Source organism: Apis laboriosa, unplaced genomic scaffold (assembly GCF_014066325.1).
Source record: "Apis laboriosa isolate Shangri-la unplaced genomic scaffold, ASM1406632v1 scaffold27_cov151, whole genome shotgun sequence".
NCBI lineage: Eukaryota > Metazoa > Arthropoda > Insecta > Hymenoptera > Apidae > Apis > Apis laboriosa.
Genome location: NW_025222633.1, coordinates 220,686 through 244,330, shown reverse-complemented (window position 1 = coordinate 244,330; position 23,645 = coordinate 220,686).

Below are 23,645 nucleotides of genomic sequence, written 5' to 3'. Positions count from 1 at the left end.
AGTAATAACGACCTTGAGCCTCGACCAACGTCCAGCCATCTAACATCGGCCATTTTAGTTCACCTGTGCACGGCTGTCGACGATGATCTCGTTCGAGAGATGTTCCATCCACGCTTCGGTACCGTTCTAATGTCTCTTTGATTGAACACGCTTATTTACGCTCTGAAAAGCTGTTTTTCTGCTGTTCATTATGAGGCGAGCGTGTGCTTCCCTTCCTCTCGGTTTAATGGGGTTTTAAGCTGCGATAACGAGGATGCCGGGAAGGAACGATTTCGATAACGAGAACGTTAATTATCCGGAAGGAAAGCAGAAACGCGTTGCGTGGCCCCGCGTTGATATCGAAACCACCGTGGACGAGGATCATGAAGAGGATCGTTTCACGGATGAATCATGAAGAGGATCGTGATTGTTCGGGGGATACCTGAAGAAGGATTCGTAATTTCTGCTTTATTATTATTACGAGGTTTAACGAATGATTGGAGGAATGGCGGGGATATTTGAGACGCGTAATTGGATTGAAATGGAGGAGTGGATTAATTCAGAAAAGTGGAAAAGTGGTACAAGAGCATTTTGTTAGGTAGAAAAAAAAAAATGTGGAGAGGAAGTAGTCGCGAGAATTCTATGATACATTATTTCTTTCAATTCATTGAATTGCTTGGACGAAAATGATCGAACCAAAGATTAAAAAATGAGATTGAATTCTTTCCTCTTGATTAAACGTACGTACGATGAGAATTCCAGAGAAGAAAACTACTACAACGTCAAACTCATAATTACCAATCGAAACTGCTTAGTGGCAATTCTTGCACCGATGACGAACGACCTTCATTTGCAACCAAGTTAATTCAACCCAACCCACTTTCTATAAACCTATCCTGAATAATTTCACAAACTTCATCGCGAATTACTTGGGCTAATATCCGTGGAGCTCGTGCAAAAGGCAACGTATGTTTGGAATTTATAAATTCGTGTCACTAACACGTGGTAATTAATAACAGATCTCAAATTGAATGTATCTCTATACAACCACGATCAAATGGATTATAACTAACTCTTAACCAAAAATAATTTCAGCAATAAGTAAAAAACACGATATCCACAAATCACAATTTTGAATGAACGACGATCGATTTTTGCAGAAACGTCGATAAGAAAAATTCAAAACGAACAGTATATATAGACAGTATATACAATATATACAATATACAATATATAGTATATACAATATATTATATATATAACAGTATATATAAATAATAGAGACCTTTACCCAATTCGACGCGGTCGCCATTGCCATTTTCGTTCTCTATCGCCCGAGGCCGATCTTATCCCTAGCAATTAGACACCGGGAACGCGTGGAAAAATCGGTACGGGGGCCACATCGGTGTCGAGAAATCGTATCCACGGATGCGGAGATCGTGTAGCAGGCACGATCGACCGGCTAATCTCGGCCCGCTAACCGTTGAATTAGCAACAAAACGAGCCCGCGAGAAAATTACATGCCTCTTATACCGAACGCGCACACCGAAAGGTCACCGAGCTCGAGATCTTCCCTCGAAAGCGATCGTTTCATTTCAGATACTACGTACGTACAGGTTGTTTCATAACGTGGCCTCGTAACGTACGCAATTTCGCGGCCTCGCAGATTTCCTTGCAGATCTCGCCTTCTTCTTGTTTTTCAATTCGAAAAAACAAGGAAAGTTTTTGCTGCTCAAAATTGAACTCCATTTTATTCCTGAGCTTTCTTCTGTCTCGATTAAAGTTACGTAAGATCATTTTTCTCAATATCAGTTACGTTAATTTTTAAGAAATTTTTAAAAAATTGGATACACAATCAATATCTTTTTTTTTTTTTTTTTAGATAATATTTTTCGAAACAGTTATTTCGATTTGATCGAATAATAAAGAAAAATATAAAATTGGTGGATACAAATGTTCGTCATTGTCATTTACGAATCACCGTTATCAAGACGTCAAGAAAACTCTAGAGAAATCGAACGTATCCTAACATCACTTTACAAACCTTTAAGCCTGTACTTTATGAAACATCCTGTACGTATATACATGCACACGTCTATCCACTATCTGGCCACGTAATTGTCCTTGATAACGGTACACGATGCGCGCGTAACGGGCTATCCTGATATATTATTGCTTTGTTCTCGGCCACGGGTGGGTCCGCGGTATCGATAAATCGTTTCACCGTCACGCCGCCACCAATTACAAACGCTGCACACCCTTGCCAAAGCCTTCTCGATCCCATCGCGGGATTCCAGCTGTTTCGCGGGAAAACGCGCGTCAAATGGCGCGGAGAGGCGTGATAACGAAGCTCGATGAACCGTGACGCGCGCACGTTAGCAAATGAAGAATAGACGAAGATCGTGTTCGACGAGGATTTGTGTGAAAGTGTGTACGTGCGGGATGATGATGATGATGAATGAACGCGTTAAAATGGAGCGATTTCGCTTGCGATGAAATTATGCGCGAAAGATAGGATGCGTGGAAAATATAAATAGAGGGTGTTTAATAAAATAAAATAAGTTTGAAGGATCGATTAAAAGGGAAAGAAAACGGTTATAGGTTGATATAGGAAAATGTTAAGTTGTTTATTTATCGAGTTATTGGGCAATTTGCGTTGGGTTGGATGAAGAGAGATGGAGAGAGAGAGAGATGGCGCTGCAGTAGAGTGAGACGATTCTAGGTCAGCGCCATCTACGCTTCCATCTTGCTTCATTCAATAGAAATTTAGTATGAAAGAATATGTGCATTAGAAGTGAATTTCGGAAAGGAAAGTTTTTTTTTATCAGATAATGCGTACTCGATCAATAATTTTGTTATATCGTTTTTCATATTAATTGATCGTGAGCGTCATCCAAGCAATTGTTTTATGATGTTGTTCTAATATGATCCGTGAAAATTAAGATTTAATGGGGATTTCAAGGTTTGATTGGAACACGTTGATTCGAACAAGAGATGGGCATTAATGGAGTGTGGATTATTTAATTTTTAATGGGTTAACGAGAGACGTAGATCTTAATTGAAACGAAAGCGTTCGACTCATTTTCTGAAAGTTTAATTAAATTTTAGTATTTTTATAAACGCGATAAACTCTCTCTCAGCTTTAATCAATGAAGAAACAGATCCAGATGCTTTTCCAAAGACAAATTTTAGGAAAAGAAATATAAAAATTGGGGCCAATTTATATTTATGTATATAAAGCGTGATTATAATTTTAATATTTCTATCCGAATTTTCCCGTTACACATTTCGTTTACTTTCGTTATTTGAAATTTGAAACACGAGAAAGATCATCCGCATAGATAATTCCCGCGATATATAATAATATATAAGTGATGGTTGCGTAGGTAAATGCTAAGTATCCTAACATCGACAGCTATCATTACTTTGTACATATTTTACATTGATACATCACGTGAGATTAACTTGACGTTTGACGTGTGAATTATTACAACCTACGCACCTACAGTATTAAATCTGAAAGCGAGTTCAAGTGAATCGTAAATTCGGCCAAATGTCAAAATTACAAATCGTTTCAGATCAAATGATCGATTTAAGAATATATATAAAAATATAAGCTCAGATTTGTGGAAAGAATCGTCAATTCCTCTTTCATTAGTCATATTCTAAAATGAACAGTAACACCTTCATCATTATATCCATTTGATATATTTTATTTTTAATTTTCTTTCCTTTTCGAAAATTTTTTTCGATATTTCAAAATCTTACTGCGAGGAATAATCATAAATTTTTCGAATAAACAAAATGGTATGTGTTATATAATCAAATTTCACGTGAATCATCGATATGTAATGTATTATTACATATTATTAGTTGCCTACGTTTCAATCATCCCTTTCGTCTTCTTTCTCAATTTTCTTCATTCAATTTCTAAATTGCATATTTTTTTTTTAAATTAGCAATTTCATGGAATTACTTTCTTCTTGCACTTTGTACTATCTGATTACTTTATCTTTCATCCTGTACATATTTCCTGAACGCGTAGGAATGTTATTTGCATCATTCTCTTCGCTTGTTTCGTTATTAGGAATCCTCCTATAATACTCCAAGATCATCCTCCATCTATATTAACAATTTGCACAAGTGACAAGTCGCAAGACTATTAAAATTCGATAAGAAAATACCGCACAAACGTAACACATTTCCTTGAAATCGCTATGATTTCCCCCGGTGAGATCGAGGATCGATAATAATTTCGATTTTCCATACGCTGGCCTACGCGCTTTCAATTTCACACCACTTTTAATATCCCCTGGAAAGAAACGTAATTTCCTTTTTAATTACACCACGTCAAAGCCGGCATTCATAAATCTCGATAACGTAACGTAACGAATATCGCTTTAAGAAAGCGAGTAACTAGATAACTCGCTAGCAATAACGTTAAAACCATCGTTAAAATCATCATAGTTTCCCCCCTAGCAGAATCGAATAGATTGGATGGATTTCGATTTTCTATGGTAACCTGTACACTTTCAATTTCACTTTTAATTTTCCCAAAGAAACGTAATGACCTTTTTAATTACACCACACCACACGTTCATAAATCTCGATTGGTATACAAATAATATTACTTAAGGAGCGCCACCAGCGTCGATTGCAAAGTGCATCGTAAAATCTATACGCGTGTTGCCCTGACTAATTTAACCGAGAATTTACGATCCACGTAATTATCGCCCTACCTTTTTCGATCGGCTACTAATTGCACCTCGAAGAAACGGAACGTTTATTAAATATCCGCCACACGCGCCACTCTTCTGTCAGGCTTGAAATAAAATAGAAAATTGGAAGCCAACTGGCATTTTCACTTTAATCGTTCGCACCTGGGCCTTCGTTATTCCACTATTAAACTGGCTTCATCGATCGTTAAATCGTCATGCTCGATCAACTTTTATTGCTAAAAACTTGTATCCCTCCCCCTTTTTTTTTTCTTCAGATTCGTCAAATGGAAGATTCATCGTGCACGCTTTGATTTCCATCCGTGCAACGGTATACACCCGTCGTTTTTTTTCTTTTTTTTTTTTTTAAGTTAATTCATGTTTCCATTGGAAATTAGAAACTTGTTCTGTAATTCGTGATGACTGGTAATTTCAAAGTGAAAAATTTGTGAAAAATAATTCACGATTAATTACTTTTGATTCTATACTTTGTTAATTGATCTTTAAAAATTTAACTTTAACTCATCTGTAAAACGTCACTGATTACAAGTTACAGAACGTGCGAACAAAATCATCATAATAATTTAAAAAAATTAAATATCCACGCTACAAATTACGACGTCTCTTCAAAAACTCAAACTTTCAAAATATATAGTTGATCCAAAAATATTAAAATACAATTAGAAGACAACGTGATCGCAAATTATATTCCAACCCTCCTCCCTATCATTCCACCATCCGAAACGTCTCTGCTTAAAAACCGTATCGAGCTCCATCCCATTCTCAACGATCGGTTTCCTCGTTAACGCGTCCAATCCTCTAATTACAATCGAGCCCCTCGCACAATCGATTTCTCCTCACGAGGATGAATCCTCCTCGAGGACGGACCTAGAAAGTGCCACTTTTACAGAAGAGATCGGTATCGTCTAATAATAACAATTTCGCGAAAAAGCAATAACGATCGGCGGATGGATCATTGGCCGATCTCGAGTGGCGAGAGGCGCGGCTCGGCCGAGCAAAGTATCCAGGGTAATTTTCGTTGCGGCTAATATCGACGATGGCCGATATCGATGTTTACCCGTTTAATAAAAAATAAAAAATAAAAAAAAAATGGATCCGATGTCCACGATCGATTTCCATGTCGGCTGCTTTTGCGACGAATATAATTGGTCACGATGCCGGGATAACGATACTATCTTCACGGTCTACCGCCAATCCCTGACTGGAAAATAGATGGACGATGGATGATAACGAGGCCTTCTTGATGATCTATTTTTTTTTTTTTACTACTATTATTGGTATCAATAGGGATTTGGATCTGCATTGTTTCGACGAGGAGATTCGTAGGGGGAGGGAATATTTGGCCTTCAGGGACTTTTGGGTTGAATTGATTTATTAGGATCCAGATATTAGGAAGGAGTTTTAGGAAAAGCAATTTTCTGTAGGTGGTTTGTAGTAAATTATGTTCGATTTTCTTTATTAATGAACAAACACTTTTAAAAATTTATAAATCGTGTTAAATCGAATATGAAATATGTTTTGTTACGATAAATCTTTTTTGTGATCGATGATGCAGCAACGAGGCTTGTAAGAGTGAAACAATAATAATGCATCTTGAATTTCGTATAGATATAGATATTTGGCTTTCAGGGACTTTTGGGTTGAATTGATTTATTAGGATCCAGATATTAGGAAGGAGTTTTAGGGAAAGCAATTTTCTGTAAGGTTTGTAGTAAATTATATTCGTTCGATTTTCTTTATTAATGAACAAACATCTTTAAAAATTTAGAAATCGTGTTAAATCGAATATGAAATATGTTTTGTTACGATAAATCTTTTTGTGATCGATGATGCAGCAACGAGGCTTGTAAGAGTGAAACAATAATAATGCATCTTGAATTTCGTATAGGTATAGGTAGGAATAGGAAAGAAGTTTTTCGAAAAGTATTTGATTGCAGAAGATTGGGAATAATTTGTAGCTTTAAAATCACACTTTCGCCAATTTTTTTTTTTTTTATTATTTTATTTTTCATGCAAACCAGGTGTTCCTTTGCCGATCGTTATCGATCCCTCCGTGATCGGTTCGTTTATGCGAGGTTTATTACAACGTGATAAATATAGAGAAATTGGCGACTGAATATAGAATAAAGAATATCGTGATGTTCTGCTCGGGGAAAAGGATGAAATTAATTCTTCTTTCATCCTTTTATTTTGACTTCGTCCGCATCATATTTCTGCTGTGTAATGGCGTAGAAAGGATAGAATTAGACGTAATTTTCGAGCATAGAAAAAAAGGAACAGGGAATTCAGATCGATATCTAACTGCCCATACTTCCAAGATATATATATTGTATATCTATTTATTATTAACTTTTAAACAAAACTGAGATCGAATTTTCGCTGTTTTATTAAATGCACGAATATTCGAAGTTTCTCCTTAGGAAAGGAGTATCGGTTTAAAAGAGAAACTCCTTTCGATTCTGAAACAAAATTCTACGCGATATGATACATCTCTATTTCGAAAATTATATTTTGCTTATTAAAAAAAATGTCAACACCATCTTCAACCTTCTTCTTCAACAATCATCCCTAGAAAATTTGTATGGTGTAGAAATTATTAGCTCTTAAAAGATGTAATCCACATCCTTTTGTCGATTTCTGAGACAAAACATATTTGTAACACGTTTATTCGTTGATTATCCAAAATTGTAATATAATATTAAAAAATCAAAAAATCATACAGCTGATATCTAGCCGTTCAAGAACCTCTGAGATACACAAGAACCAATTAATAACTTGCCTACATCAATTTCTACTATTCAGAAAAAAAAAATTAAAATTATTAAGTAATTTATTAAAATATTAAAATTATAAAATATTATAAAATATCAATTCAAGTAATCGACCCGAATTTTTACAACTCCACAATCCCACAAATATTCCGCAAATTTAATTTGCTAAACTTAACCACGATTCGAATACTTAGCGTTTCGCTTCGACCTCGTTGCTCGTAATTCGCCGAGCCGGCGATGTCCACTTCATCATCGCTTTCATCGCAATTAGACACCGCGGTGAACTGCTGCACAAACCGAGAAGCGGATCAAACGCCATTTAAGGATCCTGGATCTCTACACTGTTTGGATTTCACTCGGCTCGGAAATAAGGGCAAACGACCAGCCGCCCGATCGACGTACATTGTTGCATCGACCCGTGATATATATAACGGGCGGATCCTCCTTTTCTAAGATTGTGAGGAAGGGGCGCTAGAGAAGAAAAGGTGCTAGATGACACGCAGTGTAGAAAGTTGGGAGCAAAAATGCGGTGAGAGAGGCGAGATGAAGAGAATTCAGAGAGAAATTGTACCAGTTTATTCGGAAAACTATGTGCAAATGGTTGGAAGAAGTTGAGCGAGTTTCAGTTTTAATTTGATCAAATTGATAGTTTAATTTTTGTTTTGAAATTACTATATACACGCTCATGGTTGTTAACTCATCGATTTGATACAGTTTGATCCAATTAATAAGGGGGGAAAGGATCAGAATTAAATCGAAGTTATAACGAGCTTGTTAATATTTTCTTCTCCGTTGACGGCATTTTAAATATCTTGAAAAAAAGCTACACAGGAAGCTATCTAATTAATATAGTGACACAAAGTTTGAAACGGGTTTTCCTTTTTAATTATATCCACGATCTCTTCCTTCCTTTGATTAGACACAGTGATCCATTTGTTCTATTTTCTTTTAATAATCCATTAATTTATATCATTTATTATCAAATATTATATTATATTATTATTATATATTATATTATATAATTATATTGTTATTATTAAATTCGTCAATTTATATTGACAAATAAAATTTCTTTTTATTGAAGATAGGAATTGATCAGGCAATTTTTAATAATTGATAATTAGAAACAATGTATAATACGTGTATAATGCGTGTATATTATTTATTTATTTATTTATTTATTTACAATGTATACGAAAGTATTTGGATATAGAGAATGGAAGGAAAGATCGTGAATGGAATAAATCATACAACTTTTAAATCGTGAAGCGATTGGATCATAGATACGTCAAGATTTGCAACGTGAACCAGGTTTATGATATAGTCGTGACTTGTTCGTTATTCTATGATTCTTAGATTCGTTACTCTCCATTACCGTGGTACTTTTTTTAATTCAATCAATTCAAAATAATAAGAAAAATTGAAATTTGTGGAACAAGGATCATACGATGTTAGAGTATGTCTCTGTTTTTTTGAAGAAAGTAAGATAAGGAATTAACAAGAACGATTTTGTTGTTATTCGTTCGAGGAAGATTTAATCATCAGAAATAATTTTTTGTATAACGATTCAATTGCAATTGATTCGCAACAAGAAGACAAAGTATTTAAATAATAGAATGATCATACTGTACAGAATTGTAGAAAGAATGTTTATTTCGATCTGGGAGAAGAAATTTCTATTTTTCTTATCGAAATAAAAATTATTTTTTCAAAATAAAGATGAATTCAGCAAATTGTTTCGTCTCGAGAATGATCAAACACATTCCATCCACTTTTTTTTCTTTTTTTTTATAAATTGCATAACTTAGAGAAAAATTTCTAATTTAAGTATTGACATTTGAAAATGAAAACATTGATATTCACTTGGATAAAAATATTTTCTACGTCTATTATAGAAATTAATCACCATAACGTTTTTAAATAAATGTTTTTCGCATATGTTGTGAAATAAATCATAGTAGCATAGTCACGGTTTAATGATTATAAGAAAATATTTAGGTTGCTTCGAAACCAGTACTATCTCTCGATTGTGGTAATGCTTTTACCGTCCAGAGAATAAGATGAATTATAATTACCACCAGAATGTGAGATATTAGTTGGTCACGGTTTAGTTTTTACAGTGGCCACACCTTAATCCGTTTGATAGTCAAACTTCTAACCTTATAATAATAACTATATGCATCAATATAACTATATGATACTTGTTTATGTACGCTTCGTGGACTTCATGATATCATGTGCATGATACTAACTGCACAAATCCAAAAAAAAAAAACTATATTAAATATATATAGAATAAAGAATAGATAAGTGAAATCATTTCGATTTCTTGATAAAATTTCTGTAAAAATAATGATTTCAAATTTACATAATATTTAAATTGTTTCTAAAGAAACATAATTAGTGAATAGTTATAAATGGACTCGTAGACAAGGATGCGTCAAATTTGTTCTTTTTAATTGTATAAAATATATATAAATTATATAAATATATATAAATATATATAATATATAAAATATTATATAATATAAATATATATATATAATAATATATAAAATATAAATATAATATAAATTTTATAAGATTCAAATTGAAATAAAGATCTTAAATTAATAATTTTTTTTTCATTAAAAATTATTATTTCGTAAGGTAATCAAAGCGATTCCAAGTTGGATGTTCCGACTCTCCAAAATACATCCAATAATTTCCCCAATTACACAAACAGACACGTATCCATCCATGATATCCCAGTCGAATCGATTAAACGAAACGATGCCGATCGAACGAGTGAATGAAAATCGTTCTATCCTGTTTCAAAGCGATTAGCGAATGCATTGACGAACGATGGAAATCGATTATTTCGATCGTTGCGTCGGTAAAATACTTTCTCCGCTCGTTGCCGATTATCAATCGGTCGAGCGAGGGCCGACACGAGGTAGAACCGGATAGAATCCGCTAATAACGCTAAAATAACAGCGTTCAGGGTGCATAACCGATGGAAATTGCCGAGTGTTGCGCGGCTCCCGATAAAAAAAGAAAGAAAAAAAAAATACCCGACGGATTGCCACAGTGTGGCTCGCTCGGTCGGTAATGAAGACGATTTCCTTTGCATCGCGTTAATGCATCGAGTGAGGGACCGAGTCGTTAAGGAAACATTCGGATGCTTCGTTAAAAGCAATGATTATACCGTCTTAATGAAAGAAGAAACGAAGGATTCGCGGATCCATGGGCAAAAATCGTTTGTGATTCGCCACGACAGTTTTTACTGTAAGTAAAGTATTTATTTACTTATGTGAAACGCGTCGAATGAAACGTGAGGTGAGCTTAAAGAGTTTTTATTGTATTGTTCTTGATTTTTTGATCGTCAGAATTTCCTGACGATGATCGAGTTATTTTTTTATCTATGAGCTTTCTGCAAAATAAAATTTGCATAGTTATAGCTGCATAGTTTCATTTTTTAGTTGAGGAAGCTAAGAGTTAATAAGTATTCACGTAGATTGAATGAGGATGAGTTTGGATGTTCTAGAGCAGGATTGAAGATTGTATTATGATATACGTGTTATTACTAACTGAAGCTGTTAAGATAAGAAGATTATTTTACATTTCTTACGGTAATATGTTGTTACATAGTAAATTCACGAATCATTATTTTTTAATAAAATATCAATAATTTCTCGTCATTTAACCACGACATTATCAACGTGTTCCAATTCAAATTAACACAATTTCAAAGAAAAATCGATAAAAGAAGACTTCAAAAAGTAGTAGAAAGTCATCGAGGAAAATTAAAAAATCACTGCCATCAAATAATTATAATTATATCTCTCGCCACACTCCCTCGTAATCACGATCCCTAATCAAGACGATTTGCATCCAAACGCATATTTCTCAGATATTATGAATGCTGTTTAATATTAACGGGTCAGTGACCGTGATTCCTTGGATGGGCTAAGTTGAACGATGGGAAAAAAGGAGCAGTAACGTGGTTGGGGGGAAAGGAAAAAGGTGCACGGTGACTGGATATGCCCCGAGTGTTCGGGTACATCCTGAGGCAGCAAAGTGTGACCAACGTGGCCGCTATCGATTCCACCTGGCGTTTCTTCCGATTGTTCAGGCCAGTTCATGCCTGGTATCGGGACAGGTAAGCGTACAATGGGACACCGTTCCTGTATCCCATCCTTTCCGTCGTTACTTGAACGCTTCTTACTCTTCCATTACCTTAGTTGTTATTCTTCTTATTACTATTATTATTGGTATTGTGAGGCGGTTCGTATTAACGATCGAAATCGCCGCGGTAATGTTAAGTCACGTTCCCGCCATTGGCGTCGCTGTCATCGCTGGAAAGTATGACGGATCGGATCAATTGTACGTGAAAATTATGTGAATTTTGTATTAAATATTTTGCTTCCACGAATTGTTTAAATTTTATTTTTTTATATAACAATAAAGAAATTTGAAATAAAAATTGAATGATTCCAAGAAAAGCACATTTTGATACTATTTATGATTTCGTATGTGGAAAAATCGTATGAAAATTTAATTGTTCTCTTTTAATAGAATTATTTTCAATAGAACTTATTTATTGATATTTTTAGATTATCTATAGAATTAAAAAGAAAAAAACAAATTTTTGAAAATGATATTAAATTCTTGAAATTTTATAAATGAACAGAATGAACGAAACTTTTAATTAAAAATTCGATTTTATATTAGAATATAAGTTGATAAGAGGTTATTCGAGAAACTTTTTCAAATGTTAGCAATTTTTAGAAATGACATCAAATTCTCAGGATCTTTAAAATTCTTGAAAATGACGTTAAATTTTTTAAATTTCTAAAATTCTTGGAATTGTCACATTTTTTGAATTTTGAAATTCTTAAAAATGAAATTCCTAAAATTTCTCTTTTATAGAGATTGATCTAATTCTCTTCTATATTTTTGGTCGATTTAAGTAACTATAACTATAATATATGCATCAAGAGATGCAATCATATAATTTCGAAGTCTATATCCATGTAATTAATTTTAATAATATTTTAATAATATCATATTTAATATACCCATATATATATCCATAATCTTAAAATATGTATAAATATATAGCTTTTTATATATTCTATACATATTTCAAATGTATTTTTGTATTTTTGTATTTTTTGTATTTTTTTTTTTTTTTTCAGTTATGCACGATTATGACAAAAAAATGAATATGGAAAAATACAGAATATGGGTAAGTATAGAAAAGATAAATACATTTTTAATAAAGTTTTACATTTAAATATAAATAAGCTATTAAAAAAAAAATTTATTTCAGAAAATATTAAAAAGCTAAGTAGTATTAGGTAAGTATAAGGTAAGTATATCAAATTTTTTATAATTAGATATAAGAAAACTGTTGAAAAAAAGATTTATATCAAAAAATATGGCAGATTAAAAAGGTAAGTAAAAGGTAAGTATAAGGTAAGTATAAGGTAAGTATATTAAATATTTAAATGTTTATCTATATATTAAAAAATATATTCCTCTAATAAAGAAACTTAAAATTCAAACGAAAATTTCGAAATCCTGGTATTAAAATTTCGGTTTGTATATAAACATTGGTCTGTTTATTTACATTTTCAATGTTTATTTACATTCTCGGTCTGTTTATTTACATTTCCAATGTTTATTTACATAAAATTTTCGAAATTTTAGAAGCCTGGCGTTAAAATTTCGGTTTGTATATAAACATTGGTCTGTTTATTTACATTTTCAATGTTTATTTACATTCTCGGTTTGTTTATTTACATTTCCAATGTTTATTTACATAAAATTTTCGAAATTTTAAAGGCCTGGAGTTAAAATTTCGGTTTGTTTATAAACATTGGTTTGTTTATTTACATTTTCAATGTTTATTTACATTCTCGGTTTGTTTATTTACATTTCCAATGTTTATTTACATAAAATTTTCGAAATTTTAAAGGCCTGGAGTTAAAATTTCGGTTTGTTTATAAACATTGGTTTGTTTATTTACATTTTCAATGTTTATTTACATTCTCGGTTTGTTTATTTACATTTCCAATGTTTATTTACATAAAATTTTCGAAATTTTAAAGGCCTGGAGTTAAAATTTCGGTTTGTTTATAAACATTGGTTTGTTTATTTACATTTTCAATGTTTATTTACATTCTCGGTTTGTTTATTTACATTTCCAATGTTTATTTACATTCTCAGTGTTTATTTTTGAAAATTTTCGAAAATTATTTGTAAAATACTTACCTTTATACTTACCTCTACTTACCTTTTATTACTTACCTGTTTCTCAGCTACTTTTTTACTTTTTTATGTTTTTAAACAGTTTTCTTAATTCTAAAGGGTTAAGGAATATGGATAATAGGAATTTAGGAACACAGGAATATTCAGGATTAAGGAACATGGATAAGAGGAATATAGGAACATAGGAATATATTAAGGATTAAGAAATATGGATAATAGAAGGATAGGAACAGAGGAATATACAGTATTAAGAAACATGCATAATCAGAATATAGGAACACAGGGACATAGGGAAAAAAGGGTTAAGGAATATGGATAATAGGAATTTAGGAACACAGGAATATTCAGGATTAAGGAACATGGATAAGAGGAATATAGGAATATAGGAATATATTAAGGATTAAGAAATATGGATAATAGAAGGATAGGAACACGGGAATATACAATATTAAGAAATATGGATAATTAAAATATAGGTACAGGGAAAAAAGGATAAAGAAATATCGATATAGAAACATAGGAATATTCAGGAATAAGGAATATGGATAATATAGGAATATAGGAAAACAGGAATATTCAGAATTAAGGAATATGGATAATAGAAGTATAGGAATATAAATAAATATCTTTACATAGAGAATAGCGAGTTGGATCTATCAATGTACTGAAAAACATATAATTCTATTTATAGAAAGACAAAATTAATTTCCATAAGTTCTCGATACGTCCATCTGTAACAAATTAATATAATTTAATAGGAGGTTTTAAAAATTCATCTTACGTTTATCATTTGCATACTTATTTTCTATCAACTAACATTTTTTCCCATTTAAAATAATTTTTTGTGCAATGTATTTAAACGTAGATATTTCTTTTTACATATTTATCTTTCGTAATGAAATGTTATTTTTTATAATACTAAAACTGTAGGAACATTTTTTTTTTTTTTTAATAGAGTTAAAAAATATACTGATTACTTTCTATTCATTATTTTGAATATTTCGTTTGTTTTTCATAATATTAAAAAAATTTTTTAGATAAAAGCTAAATGGCTTCGAAAAGGAAACATTCTTAAGTTCTTAATTTTTCCATATGTTGATCCATAGAAGATTTATGAAAGTTAATGCTGATTTTTTAAATAGAATTTTACATTCTTAAATGCTTCAATAAATGCATCTTATCATTCTCTATAAAAAAAAAAAGTATTAAATCCCATATAGCAAATGACTCGTAGTTTAAAAAATAATTTAATTTAATTAAATATTTTTTAAACTTTTAATGGTTTTATGCTATGAATGCTTTAGTGCTTTTTTATAGAGAATACCGTGCTGCATCTATTAGATCATTAAAAAATATATAATTCTATTTAAAGAAACAACGTTAATTTCCATAAGGCTTCAATGCGGCCATTTGTGAAAAAATTAAAGAAGAGAACATTCCTCTGTTCAAACCATATAACTTTTATCTCATTTTTTAATATCTCATTATGAAATATTAATGAGATATTAAAATAATAACCCATCCTATATTTCCCTCAATCCCTTAGAATTAAGTAAACTGTTAAAAAATGACTAATTCCTGAGAAAATGATATAAAAGGTAAGTACAAGAAGGTAAGTATAAAAGGTAAGTATAAATTCTATATTACTCTTCTTGTATTACTGTCTTACTTTAAAAAAGACGAAACGTTGGCAAAAATATCAGTTTTGGAATTCCAAGAAAAAATTGTACCATATCTTATTAATTTATATTCTCTTAATACAATGTTAAAAATTAAACTAAAAATTTTTACTCGAAAATTGAACTTTGTATTAGGAGAACATGATACGATAGGAGGTCGTTCAAGAAATATTTCCAAGAATTTTAGTAATTCTTAGAAATGATGCCAAATTCTCGGAATCTCTAAAATTCTTGGAATTTTCCAAATGAGACGAACGAATAAAATTTTAGCCGAAAATTTGATTTTGTATTAGGAGAACATGATACGATAGGAGGTCGTTCGAGAAATATTTCCAAGAATTTTGACAATTCCTAGAAATGACGTCAAATTCTCGGAAACTCTGAAATTCTTGGAAATGACGTCAAATTCGTAGAAATCTCTTCGAAACTTTTGGCCGAAAATTCGATTTTGTATTAGGAGAACATGATACGATAGGAGGTCGATCGAAAAATTTTTCCAAGAAATGACGTCAAATTCTCGGAATCTCTAAAATTCTTGGAAATGAGATCGACTTCTTCGAATTTCTACATTTCTTGGAAATGACGTCAAATTCTTGGAAATTTCCGACTGCTCGAACAATAGAACCATACTCTTGGCCAAAAATTCGATGTTTTAACAGGAGAACATAATTTAAAAGGATTAAATTTTTTCACATTTATCGTATACTTGCCGTTCTCCTGCTTACTTTTTTACCATTCCTCTTACCGTAACCATTTTTTTTAGAGCTTTAAAGTATTGTTTTTTTCAATTTACATAGAAATTATATTTCTATTGTTTGTACACATATCTCCTGCCATTCCCGGTGCATTTTTTATCATTTTTTTAAATTTTTTAAGAATTCGAGGATACATTGAGCACTGTATTTTTATTATAGGGAATGTCTCCATTGTTTTTAATGATTTATTTCATAATATAATGCACCGGGTATCCGATTAATATTATCTGGTATATCTCCCTTGTTGTTGGAGATATTAAAAANAATGGTTTTTTACTATATATGCCTTAAAGCTTTTTTATAGAGAATACAACGATACATCGACTGGTGCAATAAAAATTACACGATTCCATTTAAAAAAGTAAAATTGACGTTGGTAACTTTTTTACGAATCCATCTACGAAAAAACTGAGGTGACCAGTAGATAGCCCTATCGACGCCATTCAACTTTTATTCCAAGCATTTTTTGATATTATTAAAAATAAACGAGATATTCGAAAAGAAACATTGAGGCAGAAAATCCTGAGCGATAGAAAAATTTTTGTCCAAAAATTCGATTTTGTATTAGGAGAACATGATACGATAGGAGGTCGATCGAAAAATTTTTCCAAGAAATGACGTCAAATTCTCGGAATCTCTAAAATTCTTGGAAATGACGTCAAATTCCTAGAATTTCTGAATTTCTTGGAAATGACGTCAAATTCTTGGAAATTTTCGACTGCTCGAACAATAGAACCATACCCTTGGCCAAAAATTCGATGTTTTAACAGGAGAACATAATTTAAAAGGAGTTTTTTCACATTTATCGTACACTTGCCGTTCTCCTACGTACTTTTTTACCATTCCTCTTATCGTAGCCATTTTTTTAGAGCTTTGAAGCATTGTTTTTTCCAATTTATATATAAATTTAAATTTCTATTGTTTGTACACTTATCTCCTGCCATTCCTGGTGCATTTTTTATCATTTTTTTAAACTTTTTAGGAATTCGAGAATACTTTGAGCACTATATTTTTATTACTCGGAATGTCTTCATTNTTTTTAAGAATTCGAGAATACATTGAGCACTGTATTTTTATTATAGGGAGTGTCTCCATTGTTTTTAATGATCTATTTTATAATATAATGCACCGGGTATCCGATTAATATTATCTGATATATCTCCCTTGTTGTTGGAGATATTAAAAAATGTTTCAAATAAAAGTTGCGTGGTTTCGTGGGAGGCATATCCCTCTGCTCTCAATTTTTTTATATATAGAAGCGTAACTGATTTATAAGAGCTAATATTGTTTGTTTAAACAGAAGTATAGACTTTTTTATATTCCAGCTGATATATCTTGGCATTCTCTGTAAAAAAGTATTAAGGCATACATAGCAAAAAACTTATAGTTTAAAAAATATTTAAATTTAATTAAATATCTTTTAAACTAATGGTTTTTCACTATATATAACTTAAAGCTTTTTTATAGAGAATATCGTGATACATCGATTCGTGCATTAAAAAATATATGATTCCATTTAAGGAAATAAAATTGACGTTGATAACTTTTTTACGAGTCCACCTACGAAAAAACTGAGGTCACCGAAATCTAGCCCTTTCGACGCCATTCAACTTTTATTCGAAGCATTTTTTGATATTATTAAAAATAAACGAGATATTCAAGAAGAAACATTAAGGCCGAAAATTCCTGAGCGATAGAAAAATTTTTGTCCAAAAAGTCGACTTTGTATTAGGAGAACATGATACGATAGGAGGTCGATCGAAAAATTTTTCCAAGAAATGACGTCAAATTCTCGGAATCTCTAAAATTCTTGGAAATGAGGTCGACTTCTTCGAATTTCTACATTTCTTGGAAATGACGTCAAATTCTTGAAAATTTCCGACTGCTCGAACAATAGAACCATATCCTTGGCCAAAAATTCGATGTTTTAACAGGAGAACATAATTTAAAAGGAGTTTTTTCACATTTATCGTATACTTGCTGTTCTCCTACGTACTTTTTTACCATTCCTCTTAGCCATTTTTTTAGAACTTTAAAACATTGTTTTTTCCAATTTACATATAAATTATATTTCTATTGTTTGTACACGAATCTCCTGCCATTCCCGGTGCATTTTTTATCATTTTTTTAAATTTTTTAAGAATTCGAGAATACATTGAGCACTGTATTTTTATTATAGTCCCTATTGTTTTTAATGATCTNACACGAATCTCCTGCCATTCCCGGTGCATTTTTTATTATTTTTTTAAATTTTTTAAGAATTCGAGAATACATTGAGCACTGTATTTTTATTATAGGGAGTGTCCCCATTGTTTTTAATGATCTATTTCATAATATAATGCACCGGGTATCCGATTAATATTATCTGGTATATCTCCCTTGTTTTTGGAGATATTGAAAAATGTTTTAAGTGAAATGCTTTCGAGGAGGGCACATACTTTTGTCATATAAAAATACATAAATACATATATTAACATGTTTTATGTGTACATTGATATAAAATTAAATATCGGCTAACCATTTGTTCTTACTTTAAAATTCAATCAATCCTTTGATTAATAAGCTTAAACAATACAATAATTAATCAACCAGCGTGGTTCGATTCTCATCGAAGGAAACCAAGGGAGAAGGGTGGATTTGAAGCTTCGACGCCAATGGATGACGCAGCTAATAATATCGAATGTATCGCATGGTGTGCTTATGGAATCGAAAGGATTAGAGAAGATCTAAGTACTCATTCCTTTGGATCGATTCTCAGGCGTGGCTGAACAAACACAAAAGGGGCATCGAGATGCGGAATAAGTGGCCTCCGAGACAAACCTCCTTCCGGTTCATCGGAGGAGCATAAGGAACGTTCCAATGAGATTTCAGAGATAACAATTTAAATTCATGCATCGTTGGAAACAGTTGTTCGGATTTTCTAACGGTGAAATTGGATTTTTACAAGTTAGTGAGGATAGTTATTTCTTATAGTGGTGAAGGTAATAGGTATAATCCAAAAACCTAATAATATATGCACAGATTTTTATTTCTCATTTTGCATTTGTTACATTTTATTCACTTAAAAGATTAAAATTAATCTAAGAAATATGGATATGGAAATATAAAAAATGAATTTGAAAAATATAATATACATAAATTACGTTCTAAATCAATCGTAACTCTTTTATGTTTTAATATACATCATTATAAATATTTGAATAATTATACCTATCACGTATCGCTTTGAAAATTAAATCGTGATATATTGTTTATAAAACTGAAGTGAGATATACTTTGATCTCGTGAGTAGTAAAAAGTAATTGATTCGTTTAAAGAGAATAAAATAAAATCAACGTGATTGATGAATAATATCGAAGGAAGGTATGTAAATTAATTGATAAGAACTGCAACATAATAGAAAAAAAATTCTAAATATAAAAAGTTTTATTAACTCGAACTCATACTCTCGTTAAACCATCTAATGAGTTTAAATTAGATAAGAAGACGATATTTCAATTCAATTTTATAAAAAGAATATCAAATTATTCGATATATAAGTACATTCGAATGCTTTCATTTGCGCTATTTTATTTGTATAAATACTGTACATGTACAATATAATATATCGATTAACAATACAATATTTATTACTGTTCGATATATTCTTATCATATTGCAATATCATGTAATGTAAAATTATATTAATTTAAAAATATATATATATATAAAATTTCACAGTTTATCTTAAAAATTGAAAGAAAATATTAATCCAAGATCAATTATTCAATGTTATATTATAAGTACTCCTTGGAATTTCTCTGAAATAAACTTCAACTCTGCCAATTTATTTCGACAGTACTCTTATCTCTTTCGATTCGTTGAAATTAAGATAAATTCCACGATAAATTCTCCTATGTTAAACAATTTTATTTAATCGCCTTTATAGACGACATTTAAAATCACGCACGAAAGTTTTATCGTTATTGAACTAACGGCACAGTGATCCACGTTGAATAATAATTACGCTTCGATTCTGATCAATTAAAAATCGTGGAAATATCTACACCTTTAAATGTTACATTTGTATCGCATTTGTCGGTTCACATAAATTCTTATACTCTGTCGTGGCGGGAAAATCTGTGTACAAATGGTATACTTTTCTTTCGTTTTGAATTAAATATATGCGTCCTGATGGAACTAGAATTATTCCATTTATTTATTCATTTCTTCTTTTTCCTTCTTAATTAAAAAATTCTATCTATCGATCCAATCTAACTTTTATTAATCCTCTGAATAAAAGAATTTTCTTCCAAAATTTTATCTTTTCTTCGATCATTAACAAGAACTTAAATTATTTAAATTTTTTTGAAAAAAGTTTTCTTCTTAAAAGAAATTTTACCTCTTAAATTTTACCTATTAAATTTACCATTCATTTTTTACGATATAAATATTTTCTGTCTTTATTTAAAAGGATTAATGAGAATGCACAATTTGATCCATTATTTTTTTTTTTTTTTTACATTAAATTGTATTTTACAAAATCTTACTCAAAAGAAAAAAATCTTACTCAAACTCAACTTCAATCTTTATCAAATGAGAGAGAAATTATTTTCAATGCAGAACACTATTTAACAATTTTTATACAATTTATATAATTTTTCATTAGATAAAATTATTTTACCCCTTATACTCCTCTCAATCAATTAAAGATTAAATTCTTCATCGTTCAAATTATTCAACAAACTTCGAACGATATATAAATCGATCTTCCGCCAAACACGAGAAATCTCGATGAGATGCATTGGCGCAGATTTTAATATCAGTTTTTCCGCCTGTTTCCTCCTGAACTAACGTTCCATCATCTCGCGACCCATTCACCAGTCATTCGCTCGAATACACCATAAATTGGAGGACTTTATGGACTCCGCTAGCCCCGTAAATCCGAGCCAATCGACGTAGGAAACGCGGTTTCACTACGCTCATCGAAAATCTCCGTGGAAATTTATATCTAGAATAGAGGAGCTTCCAAAATCCTCCTCAAGTTTAATTTACGACGCGGGGAAAGTAACGAGTCGTTTATTAAACGCTATGCAGACGAAAAGCTTTTTCCATTATAAAATTCACTCTATTGCTTATTTATTGCTCCTTCGACGCGAGAAGAGAAGAGTTGGACAATTTCGTATTTGATTTCGAAGAGAAATTGCCGATTTATGTGTTTTATATTATATTATATTATTTATATTATATTAGCTGATTCGAGAAGGGTAAAGGATAAAGGAAAGGTTAGTGACTTTTAGGAATTGGTTAATGTATCTTTTCTTTTTTTTTCTGAAGATTATTTTTTTTTTTTAAAGCTATATCTGCATTTGCAGTGAAATAGCAGTAATAATAAATTTGACTTCTTTGAAGATAACCATGTGTTTTTTTTTTTTATTTGTGTAAATGAAAGCAAGTTATGTATACTTGGTTATCTTTCCTTTAATTTGTGATGGATTTTGCGAAGGATAATATATGCGTGGATATTTTGTGAATAAATAATGCATTTAATTACTGGATACTTGTATTTTTATTTCAATAAATTTAATAAGAAATTGAAATATTGTTTTCTCCTCATATAACAATAAGTTCATTTATGAATATTATATTATTAATAATGAATGGTTTTATCGATAATTGTATAACGATTAACTGATCACATTATTGATCGTAGATCAGATTCTCTTCGTCTATAATTTCTTCCCTTCTAATTCAATAACAATTTCTTTGACGTATAGTCACGAGAATTTTGTAAAAATTTATAAAACAAACTATCGATAATTTTTCGATAAAGTCAAGTTTATATGCGTCCATCTAGAAAAATTAATATCGAACATTTTTTTCATAATATTATTCTTCAAAAATACCAAAACATCCCGAAGAATTACAAAAATTACTCCTAGAATTACACTTTACGCGTTCTACAGAATTATACGGAATTAAAATATTCGGGATAAATCTTGTAGGAAAATTCTTCTTTAAAACTCAATTCCTTCTTAACAACAATGAATCTAATTTCTTTTTTTCTCTATGGACGAAGGTGATATTGTAATCGGTGGTGGTCGTAATTGACCCGACGATTGCACGGATCGCGGGAAAAACATAAAGGGGAAAAAAAGATGATTCTCTTCTGATATTTGCACGCTCGGTTTCGTATCTTTTACATCAACTATAAATTGCGAACCGTAACATCCACACCAGAGATCTCTCCACGATATCTCGATCCTTGCGTCCTTCTAGTTATCAACACGGTGTAACGAATTCTGAGAGTAGTAAAACGTGTAATTTGTGCAACGAGCACTAGTTTAACGATTTCGACCACTTTCTAACGGAAAGGCTAAGTGATTTCTCGAGGTGTGGAGGATTCGAGGAACTACGAATTTACACGTGTCTACACAATTTTTGGACCCTCTTATTATAGTGAATAAATATATATATACACAGAATAAATAATATTATATTTTGTACAATTTTGTAATTTATAATAAAAAATTTTATAATTTTGTAATCGTTGTTAATGATTTCATCATTAGATCAAAATCCTGTCCTGAATTAAATCCTACCTCTATCCTTAACTTCTCATTTTTATAAACAGATAATTAAATTACATATCACATACAAATAAACTGTGCAATCATTATTATAAAAATTAATTAATCGATTCACAGTCTTCAAATATGTATAATAAAAAGCCCATAATACAAAAAGAACACTAAAAATTATATTAAAAACTTGTTCTAATTATAAATTTAAAATTACAAAATTTACGAGCACGAGATAAACATGTACATATATATAATAGAATTTTAATTAAATTTCTAACTATCTACAATTTTTTTATTCATAAGGAGTGACACTAGATAAATGGATCCAATGGGAAGTAATTTATTTAACGCGTTACAAACTGAAATTTCGTTCCGATACATCGAGCCCTGTTACCCACTCGATATTCAAGTAACTTGGATGGTGCTAATTTATGAGCGCGAACGTTGTCACATTGATGAATTAAACGCATCGTTGCACCGTTATCGCGTGCGATATCACGACCGCACCCATCATCCGACGAAAATCGATCTTCCACGCGATGCGGCCTCCGTTCACCTGTCGTAACACGGTTGCAACCGTAAAGTGCGGTAAGAACTTGCGAGGATTGGCCACCACCACCACCTGGCCCAACACCTCTTCGATAAAACTCGACTCCTTGGTCGTAACAAAGTTTTTGGACAATATTTAATCTTTAATTCTAGCAGTAATAATAAACTTAACTTCTTTGAAGATGACCATCTGTTTTTTTTTATTTGTGTAAATGAAAGCAAGTTATGTATACTTGGTTATCTTTCCTTTAATTTGTGATGAATTTTGCTAAGGATATGCGTGGATATTTTGTGAATAAATAATGCATTTAATTGTTGGATACTTGTATTTTTATTTCAATAAATTTAATAAGAAATT